General features: G+C 37.9%; 1 pseudogene; it reads right to left on the bottom strand.

The window, feature by feature from the left end:
* Nucleotides 1–19,289: 19,289 nt before the first annotated feature.
* On the bottom strand, nucleotides 19,290–19,799 carry LOC145597017 (protein FAR1-RELATED SEQUENCE 8 pseudogene; annotated as a pseudogene).
* Between the last annotated feature and the right edge of the window lie 945 nt (nucleotides 19,800–20,744).

Genomic DNA, 20,744 nt, shown 5'->3' with positions numbered 1-20,744 from the left:
TCACTTTGAGAACTTGAAGAACAAGAATCACTCCCACTCTCAACAATAACACCAAGACCTCTCCCCTCTTCTTGATAAAGCCTACGGACTTGTCTCAAAGTTCGGTTGATCTCGTGGTAAATGTTATGTGTGGGTGGTCCTTGAGACCTCCTAAGCATCCACCAAAGCTAAACAAACAATTAGCAATGACTAGCAAGAGAATAAATGAACAAAAGCAAAAGCAACAAATCCAATAATAACACAATAAAAGTGCAAAACTAGCCGTTTCCCCGGCAACGGCGCCAAAAATTTGATCGGCGGATAATAGGTCATGTCTACTATCCTAAATCAAATCAACAATTTATATTCCTAACCTAACTCTATCAAGTTGACACTAGATAGTGGCAAGCTAGGGTCGAACCACAAGGAAACGGGGTATTGCACAATCAAAGTGGAATTAAGAATCTATTGCAAGTAACAAGGGGTATTTTGGTTGTTTTTGTGAATTTCTATGATCAAGTTATCTACTAAAAAGATTAGAGCAAGCAAAATAAGAAAGTTCAAACTAAAAACACTAAAATAAGGATGAAAACTAGATTTGAGAGAAATATGATCAAAACACTAGGGAGAGGGGGTTCCAATCATGATCAACTAAGACAACAATGATAATCAACATGGATTCATGCCAAGGAATACAAACTCTACTCAAATAATTCATTCCCATGCAATTACTCAAGCAAGTTGATGAATTAGATCAAAACTAAACTAGATCATTCCCATGCATCTAATTTAGAACTCAAATATTGGAATTAAAGGTGCACATCAATAACTCCAAGCAATTTAAGCACAAAATCATCAACTCAAGGATAAATCCAATCAATCATCAATATGATCCCAATCAATCATGATCTTCACCCCCTTCCCTAGCTAGAAATCTAAGCTAGAGAAGAGAAAATAGCCATCACAACTACACTAAGCATGGATTCAAACTTAACAAAACTAAACATGATTCAAAATCAAAGGGAAAGCAATCAATCAATTAAAATCAAAGAAATAGATGGAAAAACAAACACTATCAAAGCAAATAAATCAAACAAAAAGGAAAGAGTAAAGAGAATACTACTATGAAGCTTGATTGAAAAAGGAAACTTGAAATACTAGCATTGGATTGAAGAAAGCTTGAACAAATCTTGATTACAATGATGAAACTTGAAGATTAAGCAACTTTCTCTCTCTAAAATACTAGAGTTTCTCTCACTACAAAGTTCTAATTATCATTGGAAAATAGGATAATTACAAAATTCAAGAATAAAACTATTTATAGTGCATCACAAATCCGGAAATAATGACCCAAGGAGAGCCCTCTCGAAGCACGCCGCGCCCTCTCCAAGCTGGGTACGGAATCGCCAAGCCCAGGAGGCCGCGCCCGCGGCATGTAGTGTCGCGCCCGCGGGTGAAGAATGGAGAGGCCTCTCTAGCTGAGGAGAGGCTGCGGCTTTGGAACAGGGGAAAAGGCACCTCGAAGCGTCGCGCCCGCGGGTACTTGAGGAGAGCCTTCTCCCAGGGCGCGGCGAGGCATCTCCTCTTTCCAAAGGAGAACTTCAATTCAGCATCCCGCGGCTTCTGATCCCGCGCCCGCGGCTTCTTGCTAGGTTGCGCGCCCTCTCCTTTGAGCATCTCTTTCCCTTCCTTAGCCCCAAATGCTCCATAAGCTTCATCGTAAGAGCCGAGAACCTACAAAACAGCAAAGAAAACAAAGAAAACACAAGAAAAGGGAGAAAAAGGGGCAAAACATAAGAAAAGACAAAACATAACAAAAACGAGGGTAAAAACGCCTTGAAAAGGCTCAAACAAGTACAAATGAGGGGAAAATCCTTAGAGAAAAAGGATAAAAGAGTGGCATAAATGCCACTCATCAATAAACCAAATAAAGACATTTTTATACCAACATATGCTATAGAAATGGGTGTTTAATAATATCAATAATTATGCCAAAGTAGGGGATCCTACATAAGATGTATTGAAAGATTGAAGGATTTATATCTTCGTCAAGTGCAAATACTAGATATATCAAGGATCATTATTATGGAGATAATTAGTTCATTCTTTTGGGTCGTCATTGTCTGTTGCTAGATATGATAAATGATCTTTGGGCTAGTCAAATAGTCCAAAGCCCAATAGAATGGATCCTATAAGGTCACACACAAGGGTTATGGATTAAACAAAGTATGTAGCCCATTCATGGGCCTCATGAGGTAATGACAAGCCACATAAGAAGTAAGGCTAGAGTATTTTGGATTGGGTTAGGAGTCTGGGCTTCACATGGACTCTAATTATATATGAGATATATGAATAGAGGCCTTGCTTAGGTTATGAAAACAAGTCACAATTAACCTGAGCAGTAGATTGTGAAGCAAGCAACCAACTCCCAGCCCCTCTCTCTCTCACACACGCCTCTCTCTCTCACTCCCTTAGTCCTTAAGGTACAGACACCGGCCCCAAGTTGACGCACGGTGGTGGTGGTGGTGGTTCTTAGCTCGTTTGTCTCCTCTCCTCTCCGTAAAAGGTTGATTGAAGGGTTCAATCACGACTAACTAGCATTAGTGGAGGTTCAATCCTTGCCCGTGGACCAAGTAGAAGAATCACGTTTGGGGTTCTTGTTCTCCTTATTTTTCTTGCTCGATCACTCCTGGAATCACGCTTCAAAGGTATAATTATGTGTTCTTTGTGTGTTATGCATTGATTTTGTTTTACTCCCTCTGTCTCAGTTTACTTGCAACATTTTGACTAGACACGCTTGTCGATGCACATGTTTGACCGTCGATATCTCTTTTTCTGTATATATAAAAGCTATAAAAAGTTTATATTAAGAAACTATACATTAAAATAGACCCAACAACATCTTACATGACTACATTGGCTTTCATATGATAGCTAAAAAAGAAGGTCAAAGTGAGATGTGTGAATAGTGCAAAAAGTCAAAACGTTGCGGGTAATTTGGGACGGAGGGAGTAGATGCTTATGAATACGATTCATGAAATTCCACTTATAGTATCTAAAGTCCTACAGTGGTATCAGTTAGCCTAATGCATGTACACATATTGATCATAATTCTTTGTTGTCCAAAAATTTTAATTCAATTTAGTGGGAGAATAATTTAATTATGGGTCAATTATTATTTTAAATGGTGATTTAACATATGGAATCATTAAAGATGTTTAATTTGCTCAAATTTTTCCTAAAAATTGGACCGATTTATGCCCTATTTGGTTCGAAATTTTCGACCCCCCCAAACCCTAGTTCGAAATTTTCGAAACCCTAAACCCTAAATTTGGATTTTGTGATTTGTGTTTTGAATAATTTCGATAGTTCCTAGTTTCATGAATTTAATTTATTTGATTTCATGTATAAATTGTGAATTTTGCATGATCAATTATTAAATTTAAGTGCTAAATTGAATTGGGAATTATTTTCATGAAGAACCCTAATTTTAAAATTGAATGTGATTTAATTTTAATAACTTGGACCAATTTAATTTATTTTAGCAAGAGTTGTTTTAATTAAATTAAAACTTTCAAAAAAAAATTGTTTTTGTGGCGGCAGCCGCGGCTGGGTGGCGCAGCCACGGTGGCTGCCGCTAGTGGTGGTCCAAGAGGGAGGGAGGGAGGGAGGGAGGGGAGGGGTAGCAGGTCCGGTAAAAGAAGGGAGCAGCAGCAACACCGTGCAACGATTGCGCGGCGTTGCTGCTGCTGTTGCGCGTCGCTGCTGTGCAGCGTACACCAGCCGGTGTACGGCCACCGTGGCTGGCTTCGGCTGGCCACAACACGGTGGCTGGCGCGGTTTTCAAAAAAAATTATTTTATTTTATTTTAAAATTCAAAATTTAAAATCAGATTTTATTTTGAAAAAGATAAGTTTTCAAAATTAAGTTGTTAATTTTGATAAGTTTGTTAGGAAATTTTGAGCAAAAGATTCTATATGGATAATAATTGATATAATAATGAGATTATTCCATAATTATTTTAGGAAATAATTGAATTAAAATTATGTGATTGGCTAAGTAATTAGGATAGAATCTCCTAAATTAGTTAGGATAATCATGGAGAATAAATATGATTTATCTTTCCAAGATTAAAATAAGATTTGATTCTATCTCATACCTAAATTAAAATATACTCCCTCCGTTCCTGAAAGTTTGACTCACTTTGCATTTGCGCGGTCTCCAATGAACATTTTTTACCATGAATATCTTCGGCTATGTATAAGTGAAAATTATAAAAAGTTGATATTTGAAAATTTTATAATAAGGGGAATTTAATAAGACCCCTCATACTAATTTATTTCTATTGTATAAATCATAATATGTGGTCAAAGTTATTTTATTTTGACCAGATGAATAGTAAGTAAGTCGAACTTTTAGGAACGGAGGTAGTATGATATTTTATAATTGGTCATGAATAATATATGATATTATCTAATTACAGTTTAAAATATGAGATATTTTGGTACCATGTTTCCTTAATTATGAATATTCGATGTTGTAGTTTAGGCAAGCATGTTGAGTGATTTATTATATGGCAATTTTTATAATATATGATATTATTTTGCTATATATAGACTAGTATGGCCCATAGATTCTAAATACGATCTGCGCATCATGTTGTATTTTTGTATCTAAATACGGTCTGCGTACCATTAAGTATTTTTGTATTTTATTTTATTTTATTTAAGTAGTAAATAGAATAGAATAGAATTACATGTTGCAATTAATCCAAGAAGCCCATGGAGTAAAGGCCCAAAGGAGCAAGGTGGATGAGATCCATGAAGGTTCAAGTGGGAGCTTTTGCTTCATTAGTTTTCTTAGGATTAAGGGGCCATACTATGTCATGTTTTATTTATGCATTAGTAGATTATGCATGTTAGATTTTATTGATGCTTGTGATGATGCGCTAGAGTTCACTAAATAATCACAACATAATAATCTAGGTCCCGGTAATATTGAGATTGTTTTTCCAATTAGATACCCAACAACCCTTCGATCGTGAGTGGTGGGTCTGCCTCCGCAGGGTGTCACTTGTAATCTTAGGTAATTTGGGGTAAATCACGTTTTACACATTTAATTGGTTGTGCTCAACAAGGTTACCTAAAGCGTTTAGAACCTTGAAGCAAAGGGTAATAATTAAACATGAGATGGGTAATTATTCAACCAAGAGTTACAAGAGTTGTAATTAGTAAAGAATTTACTTACCTTAAAAATGTAATGCTTGATGGTAGGGCCTCAGTCCGGTCAACTATTACACAAATAAAGGATCTTGGAGTCACTGAATTCAATTGGGATCATTTAATATTGAATAAAGTGTTTTAAAGTAACCTATTTAATTCGCTTATGGTGCTTTAAATTTTATTAAACATAATTATTGAACTTTACCTCGTTTTTGTTTGTAGATGAATAGCACTAATTACAACACTAACAAACCAACCAAATTGAAAACAAGGTTGAATCTAAGAAACTTCCAGGATTGGGAAAGGGAGCTAAGAAGTGTTCTAAAGAGCCATGGGCTCGAAGCTCGCATATACATTCCCATTGAAAGCTGATTCACAGTGGGTTTTGCTCCTGAAAGGCATGCGAAAGATGTTTCAAATGCAGAGAAAGTCAGGAATCTCATGTTAGCCTTTTTTTCCAACTTGTTGGGCTAGAAGGTTTAAGGATTATGAGCCAACCTTACTGCGAGAATGCCTACATGCTGCCTACAGAGGGGGCATAGGGGCATTAGGAAGTGGAGGCATCATCGATAAGAATGTCAAGGAAATCGTTGATTCGATTCCCAAGATATATTACTCCTGGACTGACAGTATAAGGTTTCAAACTTACAACATTCATGGCAAGATAATGGCTAAGAAACTTCTACCTGGTCAGTCAGTTAGGACCCATGTCAAGGAACTAATTGAGTTACTCAATTGGATGGATATCCTAGGGAGACCATTTGATGATGTGTCTGCTCATGACACAATTCTGTTTTCAGTTCATGCTGGATTTTATCTCATCAAGCTTATTCATAATGATGAAGGCTCTACAGTCACGCTTGTCGATTTATTGATCAACCACACAGAGGAGTACTTGAAGAAAGAGGGAAGCCAGTGCTTCTATTGCGGTAGGTGGTCTTACCACTTACCAGAAGGTCCCCACAACATGCCGTTGAAAAAGGAAGGTAAGGAGTTACCTAATGTTTTTGTTGTAGAAATTAACCTTACTTCCTCTTCCACATGGGTATTCGATACCGGTTGTGGTGCTCACATTGTAAATGATGTGCAGGGATTAAGAGTGAGTAAATGGCTAGCAAAGGGAGAGATGATGCTTCGAGTAGGAAATGGAGCAAATGTTGTTGCACTTGCTATTGGAAGCTATGAACTCAAGCTCCCATCTGGACTCGTTTTGGTTCAAAATAATTGTTATTACGTTCCTGCGATTACTAAGAACATTGTTTCAATTCCTGTTTTAGATACTGAAGGTTTTTCTATTGAAATCAAAAACAAATGTTGTTTTATTTTCAAAGAATAACATGTTATATGCTAGCGTAAAGTTGGTTAATTGTTTATATGTATTAGATTATACAACCCATGTCTATAACATAGATCATAAAAGGTAACGAACAGATGGTTTAAACCCAACTTACCTATGGCATTGTAGGTTAGGTCATATTAACCAATCGCGCATCCAAAAATTACAAAAGGATGGACTCCTTTCATCATTTGATTATGAATCATTTGAAAATTGTGAGTCATGCTTGTTAGGTAAAATGACCAAATCACCTTTTATGGGAATAGGTGAAAGAGCTAGTGACCTTTTGGGACTCATACATACTGATGTGTGTGGACCAATGAGTTCAAAAGCTAGAGGTGGGTTTAGCTACTTCATTACTTTTACTAATGATTTAAGTAGATTTGGTTATATTTACTTAATGAAGCACAAGTCGAAAGCCTTTAAAAGGTTCAAATAATTCCATAATGAAGTACAAAATCAACTTGGGAAGACAATTAAATCACTATGATCTGATCGTGGTGGTGAATATTTGACTCAAGATTTTGATGATCATCTGAGGGATTGTGGAATACTTTCACAATTAACTCCTCCAAGAACACCACAATTAAATGGTGTGTCAGAAAAGAGGAATCGAACCTTACTTGACATGGTTCGATCCATGATGAGCTTTACTGATCTTCACATATCGTTCTGGGGATATGCATTAGAAACAGTTGCAAAAGTACTAAACAAAAGCCCGTCCAAAGCAATTGAAAAGACTCCATATGAGTTATGGAATGGAAAGGTTCCAAAGTTGTCTTTTTCTCAAGATTTGGGGTTGTGAAGCCTATGTAAAACGTTTACAAGGTGACAAACTAGACCCTAAATCAGACAAATGTTTCTTCGTGGGTTATCCCAAGGAAACAAGAGGGTATTACTTCTACAATCGCGAAGATAACAAAGTGTTTGTTGCTCGCGTTGGTGTCTTTCTAGAAAAGGAATTTCTTTCTAAAAAGCCAAGTGGGAGTAAAGTGGTTCTCAAAGAAATTCGAGACGAGCAACAAATGGATGTGGATAACACCACGTTAGAGGCGAGGGCACATGAGTCAACCAGTTTGACAAATCATGCGTCGGAGCAAGCTTATTTAACTAGCGAGACTCCTATCGTCCCACTTGAATCTAATTTTTGCGAAAATCTTCAAAGAGTTGAAGAGAATATTTCTATTGTTGCTCCTACCCTTCGTAGGTCTGACAGAATCAGAAACAAACCGTTTGTTGATATTCTGTTAACTGAGGATTCCGAAATCTTCCTATTGGAGAGTGCGGAACCCACAACCTACAAGCAAGCTTTGGCGAGCCCCGACTCAGAGAAATGGCTGAGGCCATGAAATCCGATATGAACTCCATGTCTGAAAATGATGTATGGGCCCTAGTAGACTTGCCTGATGGGGTCAAACCCATTGGTTGCAAATGGGTCTACAAGATCAAGACAGACAAAGATGGAAATGCCTACATCTATAAAGCAAGACTGGTTGCAAAAGGCTTCAGACAAATTCATGGTATTGACTATGACGAAACCTTTTCCCCAATAGCAATGCTTAAGTCTATTCGGATTCTTCTAGCGATTGCTGCATTTTTCGATTACGAAATTTGGCAGATGAATGTCAAAACCGCCTTCTTGAATGGGTTCTTGACGGAGGATGTGTATATGACACAACCTGAGGGTTTTGAATATCCAGAAAATCCTGGAAAGGTATGCAAGCTTCAGAAATCCATTTATGGATTGAAGCAAGCATCAAGGAGTTGGAACATTCATTTCGATGAGGCAATCAAACAGTTTGGTTTCCTCAAGAGCGAAGAAGAACCTTGTGTATACAACAAGTCTAGTGGGAGCAGCCTAGTTTTCTTAATCTTGTATGTAGATGACATACTGCTCATAGGGAACGATATACCAATGCTTGAGTCAGTCAAGGAATGGTTGAAGAGTTGTTTCTCCATGAAAGACTTGGGTGAGGCCAAATACATATTGGGAATCAAGATCCATCGAGATAGGTCTCGAAGGATGATTGGACTAAGTCAAGAGACTTATATTGATAAGATCCTTGACAGGTTCGATATGAAAGACTCCAAGAGAGGATTTCTTCCCATGTCTCATGGTATTACGCTTAGTAAAACTCAGTGCCCTCAAAAGCCAGAAGAGTTGAAGCGTATGGCTAGTGTACCTTATGCCTCTACAATAGGGTCCATTATGTATGCCATGATATGTACAAGGCCAGATGTTGCATATGCCCTAAGCATGTGCAGCAGATTTCAGGCAAATCCAGGGGAAGCACACTGGACAGCTGCCAAGAACATCCTTAAGTACTTGAGAAGGACTAAAGGAATGTTTCTGGTTTATGGCGGCGAAAATGAGTTGGTTGTCAAGGGCTATACTGATGCGAGTTTCCAAACAGACAGAGATGACTTCATCAAATCCCAGTCTAGGTACATTTTCTGTCTAAATAGAGGAGCAGTGAGCTGGAAGAGTTCGAAGAAAAGCATTGTCGCAGACTCTACGACAGAATCTGAGTATTTGGCTACGGTAGAAGCAGCTAAGGAAGCAGTTTGGATCAAGAAGTTCCTTACAGAGATAGACATTGTACCAAGTGCTCAAGAAGGAATTGAGTTGTTATGTGATAACAATGGCGCCATTGCTCAATCAAAAGAGCCAAGGTCACATTACAAATCCAAACATGTTGAGAGGAAGTATCACCTCATTCGAGAGATCGTTGGCAGGCGGGATGTCAAGATTTGCAAAGTTCATACGGATGAGAACATCGCTGATCCACTTACTAAACCCCTTCCACAGCCCAAGCATGAGGCTCACTCTAGGGCTTCTGGATTGAAGTAAGTTATGTAATTTAAGTTGTATTTATTTTGAAAAAACTTATTACATATGTAATACATTAACTTGCAGAATTATGTTTAATCAGAAATTTATTATTTCTCTATGGTTTTTAATGTTAAATAAAATGTCCAAAATAATTATGAATTGATGGGATCATCAAATACATGATTTGGTGAATGAAACCCCACAGGTGAACTGAATTCATAAATTATTTAAGTTCCTAGTTCGAGATCACTAAATTGGACATAAATGATTTCAATTAAAGGACTAGCATGTAAGATTGATTGGATAGCGCAGTTTCATGGGCTATAGGGGCATAGAGATGCTCGGTCAATCACATGGGTATGCATGAATGATGCATGATCGAACTATTGACCTACTTTGAAGTTCAAGTATAGAGCTTCCGGATATATTAGTGGATTCCTTCGACATGAGTGGAACACTGATTTCATTCAATGATTTATTTTACTGTGGTACACCCAAACGTCATTCCGTAAAAGGGGACTATAAAAGGTGTTTCCTGGTTACTTCAAAAGTTGAGTGGGAGCTTTGGTTGCCACAATATTGGATTAAGTCTACCTATTTAACTAGGAATGTGTCATGACCCCTTGAAGAGGGAGAATTCGGAAAATGCATAGCCGTGCTCAAATGGATTACATAGTAATCATTTGTTTTGTAATTCTAACTCAGTTTTCAAGAAATGATTTGTAGATTAATATGATCACAACATGAGATGCAATCATATTATCAAATTGACACACATTGACTTAAGGAATTTGAATATTGCACACTTATCTCAGACAAGTGGGAGATTGAAGGATTTATGTCTTCGTCAAGTGCAATTACTAGATATATCAAGGATCATTATTATGGAGATAATTAGTTCATTCTTTTGGGTCGTCATTGTCTGTTTCTAGATATGATAAATGATCTTTGGGCTAGTCAAATAGTCCAAAGCCCAATAGAATGGATCTTATAAGGTCACACACAAGGGTTGTGGATTGAACAAAGTATGAAGCCCATTCATGGGCCTCATGAGGTAATGACAAGCCACATAAGAAGTAAGGCTAGAGTATTTTGGATTGGGTTAGGAGTCTGGGCTTCACATGGACTCTAATTATATATGAGATATATGAATAGAGGCCTTGCCTAGGTTATGAAAACAAGTCACAATTAACCTGAGCAGTAGATTGTGAAGCAAGCAACCAAATCCCAACCCCTCTCTCTCTCTCTCACACGCCTCTCTCTCTCACTCCCTTAGTCCGTAAGGTACGGACACCGGCCCCAAGTGGACGCACGGTGGTGGTGGTGGTGGTTCGTGGCTCGTTTGTCTCCTCTCCTCTCCGTAAAAGGTTGATTGAAGGGTTCAATCACGACTAACTAGCATTAGTGGAGGTTCAATCCTTGCCCGTGGACCAAGTAGAGGAATCACGTTTGGGGTTCTTGTTCTCCTTATTGTTCTTGCTCGATCACTCGTGGAATCACGCTTCAAAGGTATAATTATGTGTTCTTTGTGTGTTATGCATAGATCTTGTTTTAGATGCTTATGAATACGATTCATGAAATTCCGCTTATAGTATCTAAAGTCCTACAAGATTATCACCCAATAGTCTTGCAACTTATGTAAATAATATTTTCTTATCTTTAATTATCATTATTTTTTTTATGTATATGTGACATAGTTGTCCAAAATGCAAAGTTGAGTTTGATTATGTATAACTTTGTTACCAAAATTACCTTCATATGTTTACCAAAATTACCTTCATATGTTTACAAAAATTACCTACAATGTATTTTGGTTGTTTTGCGGACAAATTTTGAAGCATAGTCGAGTTACAACGGCCATTAAAATATTTTCAACACATAACGCGGCGTGTTACTATAATTTCGTAAATTAAATCATTTAATTATTCATTTCATGAACGACTTAGTATATTTATGTTTAAATGATTTTAAAATGAGTGTGGCTTTGACTTAGGAGGGAAAATTCCTGCCCATAAACCTTCACAAGTACACATCATTGTCACGGGTCAAGTCAATCGTACAGTAATGTACGATTTTTGTCGTTTAGTACACTACTGTACGATTTTTGTCGTTCAGTACATATCAGTCCGCTTGCGAAACATATATACCAAATTATGTACATTTTATACCAACTATTGCTAAAGTATCTAGATTGGGACAGAGTAGCAACTGTTTGGTATTTATAGTATACCAAATAATACACATACATACAAACAATCAGGACTATTATCAAATGAAACACAAAACTCAAATCACTCATTCATTTCGACCAGATAGTTATGTTTCACTCAACTAGATGTCACGTTTTTTTTTTAAGACGACATTAGTATGTGCTTTAAAAAATTACAAACAAATATTTTGGAATATGAAAAAATTACTTCGTTAATAATGACCTTGTTTCTAATTTCATTAGTGGACAATAATTCTGTGTTTTTTTAGGTAGTTATTGTATTTGTTTCATTAATCATTAGTGGACAATTTTGTTACAATTTGGTATTTTAAAAAACGTGTTAAATAAGTTTCATCAGTTCCTTAAGCATATGTAAATTCAGTAAGCATATGCATATAATTCCTGTAACCACTTATTTATTTTTTGGACACACAAGTATGAAATATCTCTTTTAATTTTAGTGTTGTTGTGTACAATTTAGTTTAAAAATGAATATGGGGTTTGAATTAGGAGGGAAAATTCCCGCCCATAAGTTCGCAAGTACACATTAGTGTCACGGTATAATCAGTCGTACGTATTTGTCGTCTCTGCGCTCTTACAAAACATATATCCCAAATTATTTGTCTTATATACCAACTATTGCTAAAATATATAAAATGGTATATACTATCCATTGTTTGGTATATATTTTATACCAACGTTATACAGTTACACACAAACAAAAGCAACTATTAAAAAATGAAAAACAACAGTCAAACCACTAATGCATTTCCACCAAAAACTTATGTTTCACTAAGATATATGTCACATTTTTTAAATGATTTAGTAAACTAGATCATATACATTCAAACTATCCTTCCACACTGTAAAATCATCTCATCAATCCGGTGAAAGTAAAAATACTAATAACAAATCTCCGGTGAAAAGTAAAAATGGCTAAAAGAGGGCGTAGCACCATGTCCATTAACCACCGTCATTTCGTCCAACAAATTAATAACAACAAATTCGTCTCACTCCAATTACACCCTAAAAATTGCTTGTACTTCCAAACAATCAGGCCAAATAAACCTGAGCTCGACTACACAGATTACAAGTACTATGTTGACGAAACATCTGTTATGTTAGATGACGCCATTCCAGATGAATATGTCCGTGATGAAATGGTAGCGACAAGGGAGGGGAAGGATTTGATAAGGTTGTTTGGTAGGAGGGCCAAGTTCATGAAGACAGGTGATGATAAGGTCACTCCTTCCCATGTACCACACATGGAGGACCTAGGTGATTATACGGGAAAACTTGTAGCTTTTTTTAACTGGTGCTTCACTCATAGTGTGGAGGATACTCTGGTTCCTAAATTCTTACTCCCCCTGTTTGATCCAGAGCCCATAGTTCGACCGGAGTTGACTCCTTCTTACAGGTTACCTCAGGCGCCCGCTTATTTGTTCATTGGATCATTCACAGATACGCTGCATGTAATGGTTGTGGACACCATGGTTTATGACCTTTACATCAAGGTGGAATCACTTGAACTGAGCAAGACAAAGAGAAGGTATTTTGCCACTGAGGTGAGTTCTAGTTCAGTGGTTGTAGAGAATAGAGGCCCTTTTGAAATTGAAGACCACATTGTGTTCTGGAATGCTAGAGACTTAACTAGGCGGTCTTTCGCAGACAATTTCTTAAAAATCGATGAATACTTCTGATGGTCGATAGGTAAATAGGTCGCGAACTATCTCCTCCTAATCAAACAATATTTATAAACACTTTACTACCCTAATACAAGTATAGGGGCAAGCAAAGGATCGAACCACAAGGACTAAGTGTCAATGATTAAGCCGATTAAACAACTAGGCCGGATATGAAGTTTGGAAAGAAGATAAAGTAACACAAGTAAGACAAATAAAATCAAGAGATAAAAACACTAGGGATAGGGGAATCAAGGCATGTTGATGAGTTCAAACAACCAAAAGTGCATTAATTATCAAGAGCTTAATAGGGAGAAATTAACACATTCAACTCACTTTCGTACAATCAAACATGCTAATTAACACGACTAAATTAATTCACTCTCGCGCAACTAAATTAGCCTAAACATGGATGAAATTAAACCCTCAATTAACTCACTTTCGCACAATTAATTAAGAGCATGATAAACATCAAAGGGACAATTAGCTAGATTGACCCTAAGCAATAAAGTCATCATCTATATCCACAAATTAAGCATCAATAACCAATCTAAACACAATTAATCAATTAAAAACATCAATATCCCATTCATCCCCTTTCCCTAGATTAAAAACCTAGCCTAATGACATATCAAAATAAAACATGAAATTCCAAAAGAAACTAGCAAAATAAGAAATTAAACTAAGCATTAAGGACAAATAAACAAGAACCAAACAAAGATTAACAACTAATTAACAAGCTAAAAACAAAGATTAAACTAATGAAAGCAAAAGCAATAAATGAAAGCAATAAATAGAGGAGAGAAGGTGAGAAATGCTCATTAATTGATGAATCTTTCTTTCAATTGCTTTTGTCACCAAACAATCTTCAAAAGCTCCAATCTTTCTTTGATTTTTCTCACTTTCTCTCTCTAAAAACTAAGAACCCTAAACTACTCCTAAAACTAAGAGAGAGAGAAAATAAAAGAGAGACTAAACTAATCTAATCTAGGGTGAGAGTATTAACCCCCAAAAGGGGTATTTAAATACAAAGCTAATTAAAAGAAAATAATAAAGTTAAGAAAACTAAAAGAAAATAAATAAAACTAATAAAGAAAGAAAAGAAAATAAAATAAAAGGAAAAGAAAAGAAAACTAAAAAAAATAAAACAAAAGTCCCTAAAACAAATCCCAAAACCCAACCCCCTCATTTCGTGGCTGCTCTGTTCTCTGATCTTCACCATTCGCCCAACCACCTCCAAATCAACACCGTTCATCGCAACCATGAACAACACCATCAACAAGCATCACAAAAATCACTGCCGTTAGATTAATTGAATGAATCACAGCCGTTGAAAATCATTAATCCGTACATTCAATCTCGCGAAATACGGAGCGGCCGCGGTTGGGCATCTCCCAGCCATCTCCCGAAACTTTGCAAGGGGAGGAAGAACGCGGGGCCGCGCCCGCGGCAGCAGCAGCCGCGACCGCGGCGGCCTGGGTTGCTCCTCGCTGCTGCGGTGCTGCTACTTGCTGCTATTTTGGTGCTGTTTTGAGGTAGCTTACGGGCTGCTCTGTTTTGGGATTGTTGCTGGCGGTTTTGGCAGAGAAGGTGCGCGGTGGGCCGGATTGGAGGTGATGTAACAGTGAGGCTTGGTGCCTCAGGTGGTGCGGTTTGGTGGTGGTTTGATTCGTGAGGGAGCAGTGGCTGTTAAGGTAGGAGGGGTTGTGATTGGTGAATACAAATTGGTGGTCGGTGTGATGGGTGATTGCTGTGGAGGTGGCTGGTCATGGTGGTTGCGGTTGTGAAGGCAGCAAGGAGGTGAGATTTTGGTGCGCTGGTACAGGGGTTGTGGGTAGTGTTTCTGTTTGCGTGGTTTAATGGTGAGTGCGGGCTGCAGCTGATTGTGTGGCTGTTTGGAATGGAAAGAGGAGCAGGGGAGATGTGTTGTGGGTTAGTGTGTGGTGGAGGATAAGAATATTGTGGTGTAGGATAAGCAAGCAGGGAAAGGTGCTGGAGCAGGGGAGTTTAGAGGGAGAATTTGTGAGTTTGATTTGACTCCGAAACTCGGATTTGACTCCAAATTTGAAACGCGAGCTTTGACCCTAGCACTCCTACAAAAACAACAAAACACGAGGGATTGGAACAAAATAAAAATAAAATAAAATGAAAATAAAAGAAAATAATAAAATAAAATGAAATAAAATTAAATTAAGAAAACGAACTTGAAACTAAAAGAAAGAGAATAGCGAGACTATTATTATTAACTAAAACCATTAAACCAAGACTTAAAACATTAGAAAATAAGAAACATAAATAAATTACGAAATTAAACTAAAAACTATTAAAAACTACGAAATTACACAAATTAAAAGACAAAAGACGAGAGAAAGCAAATAAGTGAAATAAAGACTAAAAAGAGAGAAATTATTAGAAAAATAATTAGAAAACAACACTAAAAGGACCTCTAAAAGTGACATAAAAGTCACTTATCAACTTCAACCCAGCAGTCATTATAATTACAAAGAGCGCTTTCAGCTTCATTACTCAAGTGGTTGTGGAAACAACTAGGTCCTAGTTATGATTTTCAAGCGTTCGGAGATGATGATGGACCTGGAGGTGTTGTTATGGGATGGAATGCAATTGGTTTCACGCCCCAGTACTTGCATTGAGGCGTTGGAATCACATTTGGTCTGTTGTTGGAGGTAGAGCTTAAGGTATTTGTTAAATAACATATTTGTTAGTTTATACTTTGAATCAAATTTGTTAAGTACGGCCATTATCTTCTAACTATTTATTCATTAATAAACTGGGGAAGATTCAGGATTACACTTACATGGATTATACTTAGATGGAGCATTACATGATGATAAGTTAATAACACGTTGTTAACTAACTAAAGAATAGTATTATGTTCCCTTGAATTTCTTATATATGAAGTGTTTGGTCTAATTCAGTAAATAGTTGGTATGTAAACATAAAGATGCACTGATTTGATATGTTAGCATATTTATGATCTCTTTTTTGGTATTTATTTCGTACTTGTCTTATTTTGGTTTATCACACAATTACGTTGGTGTAATGTCCTACTCAAAGATCATAAAGGTCGTTGGTTTGATTTCATACTTCTTTACACTGGTTTTATTTCATACTATTTTTGTTCTTCCTTAATTGCAGACATATCGGACTGATGGCACTGAAGACTATGAGCTAGAGCAAGATGATGCAAGGGAGATTATGCGAGAATTAGATAAACAGAGTGGATACGACCCAGTGCAATCATTTTTTAAGAACAATGGATTGTTTGACAAGGAAACTGATCTGTTTGAACATGATCTTTGATGTATTTTAATGTTGGAATTCTGCTGGTTGTATTGAACTATTACTACTACTTTAATATTGGAAATAATAATGGTTTCATAATGGTTTCCCCTCTATGGTATATGGTCAAGACATTATTGCATTTCATGCCGAAAAACTTTACACGACTTATAGTTTTGCTATTTATGTGTTTGTTTACTCATTAAATATACATTTACATTGTAAAACTACAATTAATAATTCAATCACATACACTGTTCATCTGCTAAAATTATTCGTAAATTATTGAAGTGTGGCTGTGTTCGACAGTTGTATTCCTCCCACGGAAGAATAATTCATGGGGGGCCTTGAACATTGTTTTGAGGGGGTCCTTCAACATTGTGTTGAGTTAAACTTCCCTGCAAAATAAAATTTGCCAGTCATCAACACTATAACCTAGTTTAATAATCACAAACAACAAAAGCTTCCAAAGAAATATACCATATTAGATGTACTTGCCGATAGTTGGTGATATTGGCCAGCCATAAAATTTTAAATCTCATAACACAGGGGGGGACCCGGCATACGTTGGTTACGGTTACCAGGAGCCATAGGTATGCGTTGGTTGGGAGCCACTACACTGTGGCTAGTTACTCCACCACAGAACTGCTGCTGGTTCTGTTGTTGGGCTAAGACCTACTGCTGATGGTTCTACTTTTAGGCTAACACCTGCTGCTGTTGGTTCTACTGTTGGGCTAATACCTGATGCTGGTGGTTCTTCTGTTGGGCTAATACCTGCTGTTGGTGGTTCTGTTGTTGGCCATAAACCTGCTGGTTCTGTTGTTGGGTAAAGAGCTGCTGGTTCTGTTGTCGGGCAAAGAGCTGCTGGTTCTGTTGTTGGGCAAAGAGCTGCTGGTTCTGTTGTTGGGCAAAGAGCTGCTGAATTTGTTGTTGGACAAAGAACTACTAGTTCTGTTGTTGGGCATAGATCATTGAACGCGTGACTGCCATCGAATTCTGATTCAAAGCAGGATCCATAGACAATGGTTGGCCAGTTAATCCACCCCACTGTATTCTCTATGCTGCTGCTGCAACATTAGGAGGCTGTTGAAAACAACAACAAAATAAAAAAAAATTAATAAGGACATATTCCAAGGTCCAACAACTATGCCAATAACGCAACACCATCTTAAGCAATAACAGAATTACCATAACAAACACATAAGGGGGTTTTTCTTTAGGTTGTCCGCTTGCGCTGCTGTCAGAGTCATCACTGCTTGAGCATGAACTTTCCTTCCTTTTTCCCTTGCCCTTTCCTTTGCTCGGGTTCTTCTTCTTCTTATACTTGGCTGACTTCTTCTTATCGTTGCTGTCAGATTCATCACTTCTTGAGCTTGAACTTTCCTTCCTTTTTCCCTTGCCCTTTCCTTTGCTCGGGTTCTTCTTCTTCTTATTCTTGGCCGACATATTCTGGTTTTTAGTGGCTGCCTTCTTCTTCGCTTGACTCACTGGGTCTTTTACTATATAGTCTGCTGAGGGGGTAAAGGTACAAGTATTACTTTGAGGTGGGTTGGGAGTGGTGGGAGTTGGATTTGGGGATGGGGTTTGAAGTGGAGTTGATGATGGGGTTTGAAATGGAGTTGATGATGGGGTCACAGGGGTTTCAGATCGAACTGGAGTGCATTTGTCATTTGTTGCCCCTGCCTTGTTAACAGAACAAGGGGTGTTTGGCATTTCATTCTGCTGTTGACCTTGCTGAGTGTTATTGCCCCCCACCACATACTCCCCTCCCCCTCCAACCAATTTACCTTCCTTCTCATCTAGTCGCAATGCCATTACTCGAATTTGGTCCAACAACACCTCAATCAACTCTTCAGACATACTGGCTCTAGGTTCAAAAGCAACCATAGCCGTATCATACCGCTGAACCTCTTCTGTTTTAGAGGGATCATGGTACGCAACCTTTACTATGGTATGCTTCTGGTGAATATCTTTCAGCCACCTGTCAAGAAAATTTTTTTTGGTACCTCTTTCACCGAATGTAGATCCAACACCTTCACAATATGACTACAAGGTATCCCGTGGCATTCAAAGTGCTTGCAATCACACTTCACAAACGACGTTTCCAAACAGAAAGTAACCATCACAGTGCGTTTCTTATCTGGAACAGGTTTCTCTCTCTTTAGGAACTTCGACCACATCCAAACTCGATCCTCCATGAAATGTTCAACTAAACTCTCCAATATGTTCCTTCTAGAAAGAGGAGTCAAATACATCAGTCTCAGGCATTGAACCTAAACTTCCTGAAACTTTGCGTCCGTGTACACTTTCTAGAACGGACGCTCCAGAGCAAACTCAGACATTAAAGGACGAACAAACCGTCTAGTGTTTGCATCAGCCTCCTGCCCATCATCCTTCACTCTGCTTTCCATAGCCTTGCAATATATGGGAGCAAACTGGAACAGCCTCGTGCTCTTCCTTACATACCCATCAAAGAAGCTGTTCATGCTTTCCACTCTCTGGGTTGTTTGCATTCCGGCCCAAAAAACATGTTTAAGATATGCCGGGATCCACATCTTACGCTCCTTAAACAAACCTGATAACATTTTTTCCAAACAGTATAAAATTACAAAAGTAAACATCGGAGATGAAATTGAACACAACAAAAACAACTACAAAACTAACCTTCCAACCAAGAGTAACATTCTTTTTCCTTCAGCTTGTACTCCTCCATGACACCCATCCAAGATTATTCCTCAAACTCCTCTGGCAACAAACTATTGTATATAACATGCTTAAGCACCTCCTTAAGTTCTTGATATTTGGACAAAGAACCAAGCTTGTGTGCAAATTTTTGCATTATATGCCACATGCACCATCGGTGATACGTAGTGGGCATGAGAAATACCTCAGCGATTGTCTTCCTCATCGCTGGATCTTGGTCAGTCATGATGGCAGCCGGGGGTTTCCCCCGCATACAAGCGAGCCAAGTCTTAAACAACCACATAAATGTCTCCGCATCCTCATGAGACACCAACGCACAACCTAATAGCACACTTTGACCGTGATGGTTAACGCCTACAGAATTAGAAAAGGGCATGTGATATTTATTGGTCATGTACGTTGAATCAAAGCAAACCACATCACCAAAATACTCATACGCAACTCTACTACGCGCATCAACCCACATGACATCCTTCAACCTGCCCGTTTCGTCAACCCGATGCATATGGTAAAAATTCTGGTTATCTTTAGTCATTTTCTAGAAATAATCAAGCATAGCAGTCGCATCTCCGTACTTCAACTTCAATCGTGTCTTCCGATTAACAATATTGTACATGTCTTTTTTGGAAAACCCCATATTTTCAAAACCATTTCTTTGGTGTGCTAGATTATTGTAAATATGAGGAATAGAAGATCCGGGCCCATAATCATTGTAAATTCTCTTCTCCACCGCCTTGGTAATTTTTTCTTTTTTGTACATATAAATGTGATTAGAATCTTGTGGTTTCACAATGTGTTTATGATCATTATTTACATTAACCACCGTCCATTCTCCAAGCTCATTCATTGACGCACACAAACTAACAGGACACTCACACTTCTTAGACTTTCTTTTCACCACAGGGTCGTGCGTGACAGCCACCTTCTTCCTATTTAATACCTTCCTATACTTTGTTGTGCCATAGGACTCACACTTCCACACATGGATAGTTTTTGATGATGACCCATCCTTGTTGGGCTTCTTGCCACCAGCACACACCACACCAAAACCTTCCCGCTTCCCATACTCCTTATAGTAACTATACACTTCTTCCGAAGAGGAAAACACCATTCCAACTGCAGGTGCATCCACTTTCTCAGAATGGCAGCCACCATCCTCATCCACAACATTTTCCCCTACACCACCTAGTTGCTGATCATTAAAGCCAATAACACCAGTAATCATACAATAAACCTCTTTACCACCTTCATTAAAACTAGTAATCATACAGTCATCCTCTTCACCACTTTCTTGCGGATCATTTTCTCCAATCAACACCTCACAGTCATCATTCTCATCCTCTGAATCCACCTCAAACTCCACATTATCATCAGCCAATTCATCATCATCCAAACAACAATCACCCTCCATTAAACTCATATCATTATCCAAATTTACCTTTTCTACCAAATTAATATTCTGCAGACATTGCATTTCACT

The sequence above is a fragment of the Chenopodium album genome, chromosome 20, assembly GCF_948465745.1.
Source record: "Chenopodium album chromosome 20, dcCheAlbu1.1, whole genome shotgun sequence".
NCBI lineage: Eukaryota > Viridiplantae > Streptophyta > Magnoliopsida > Caryophyllales > Amaranthaceae > Chenopodium > Chenopodium album.
The sequence above is the reverse complement of the archived record's forward strand: the minus strand, read 5'-3'. Positions and strand labels throughout refer to the sequence as shown.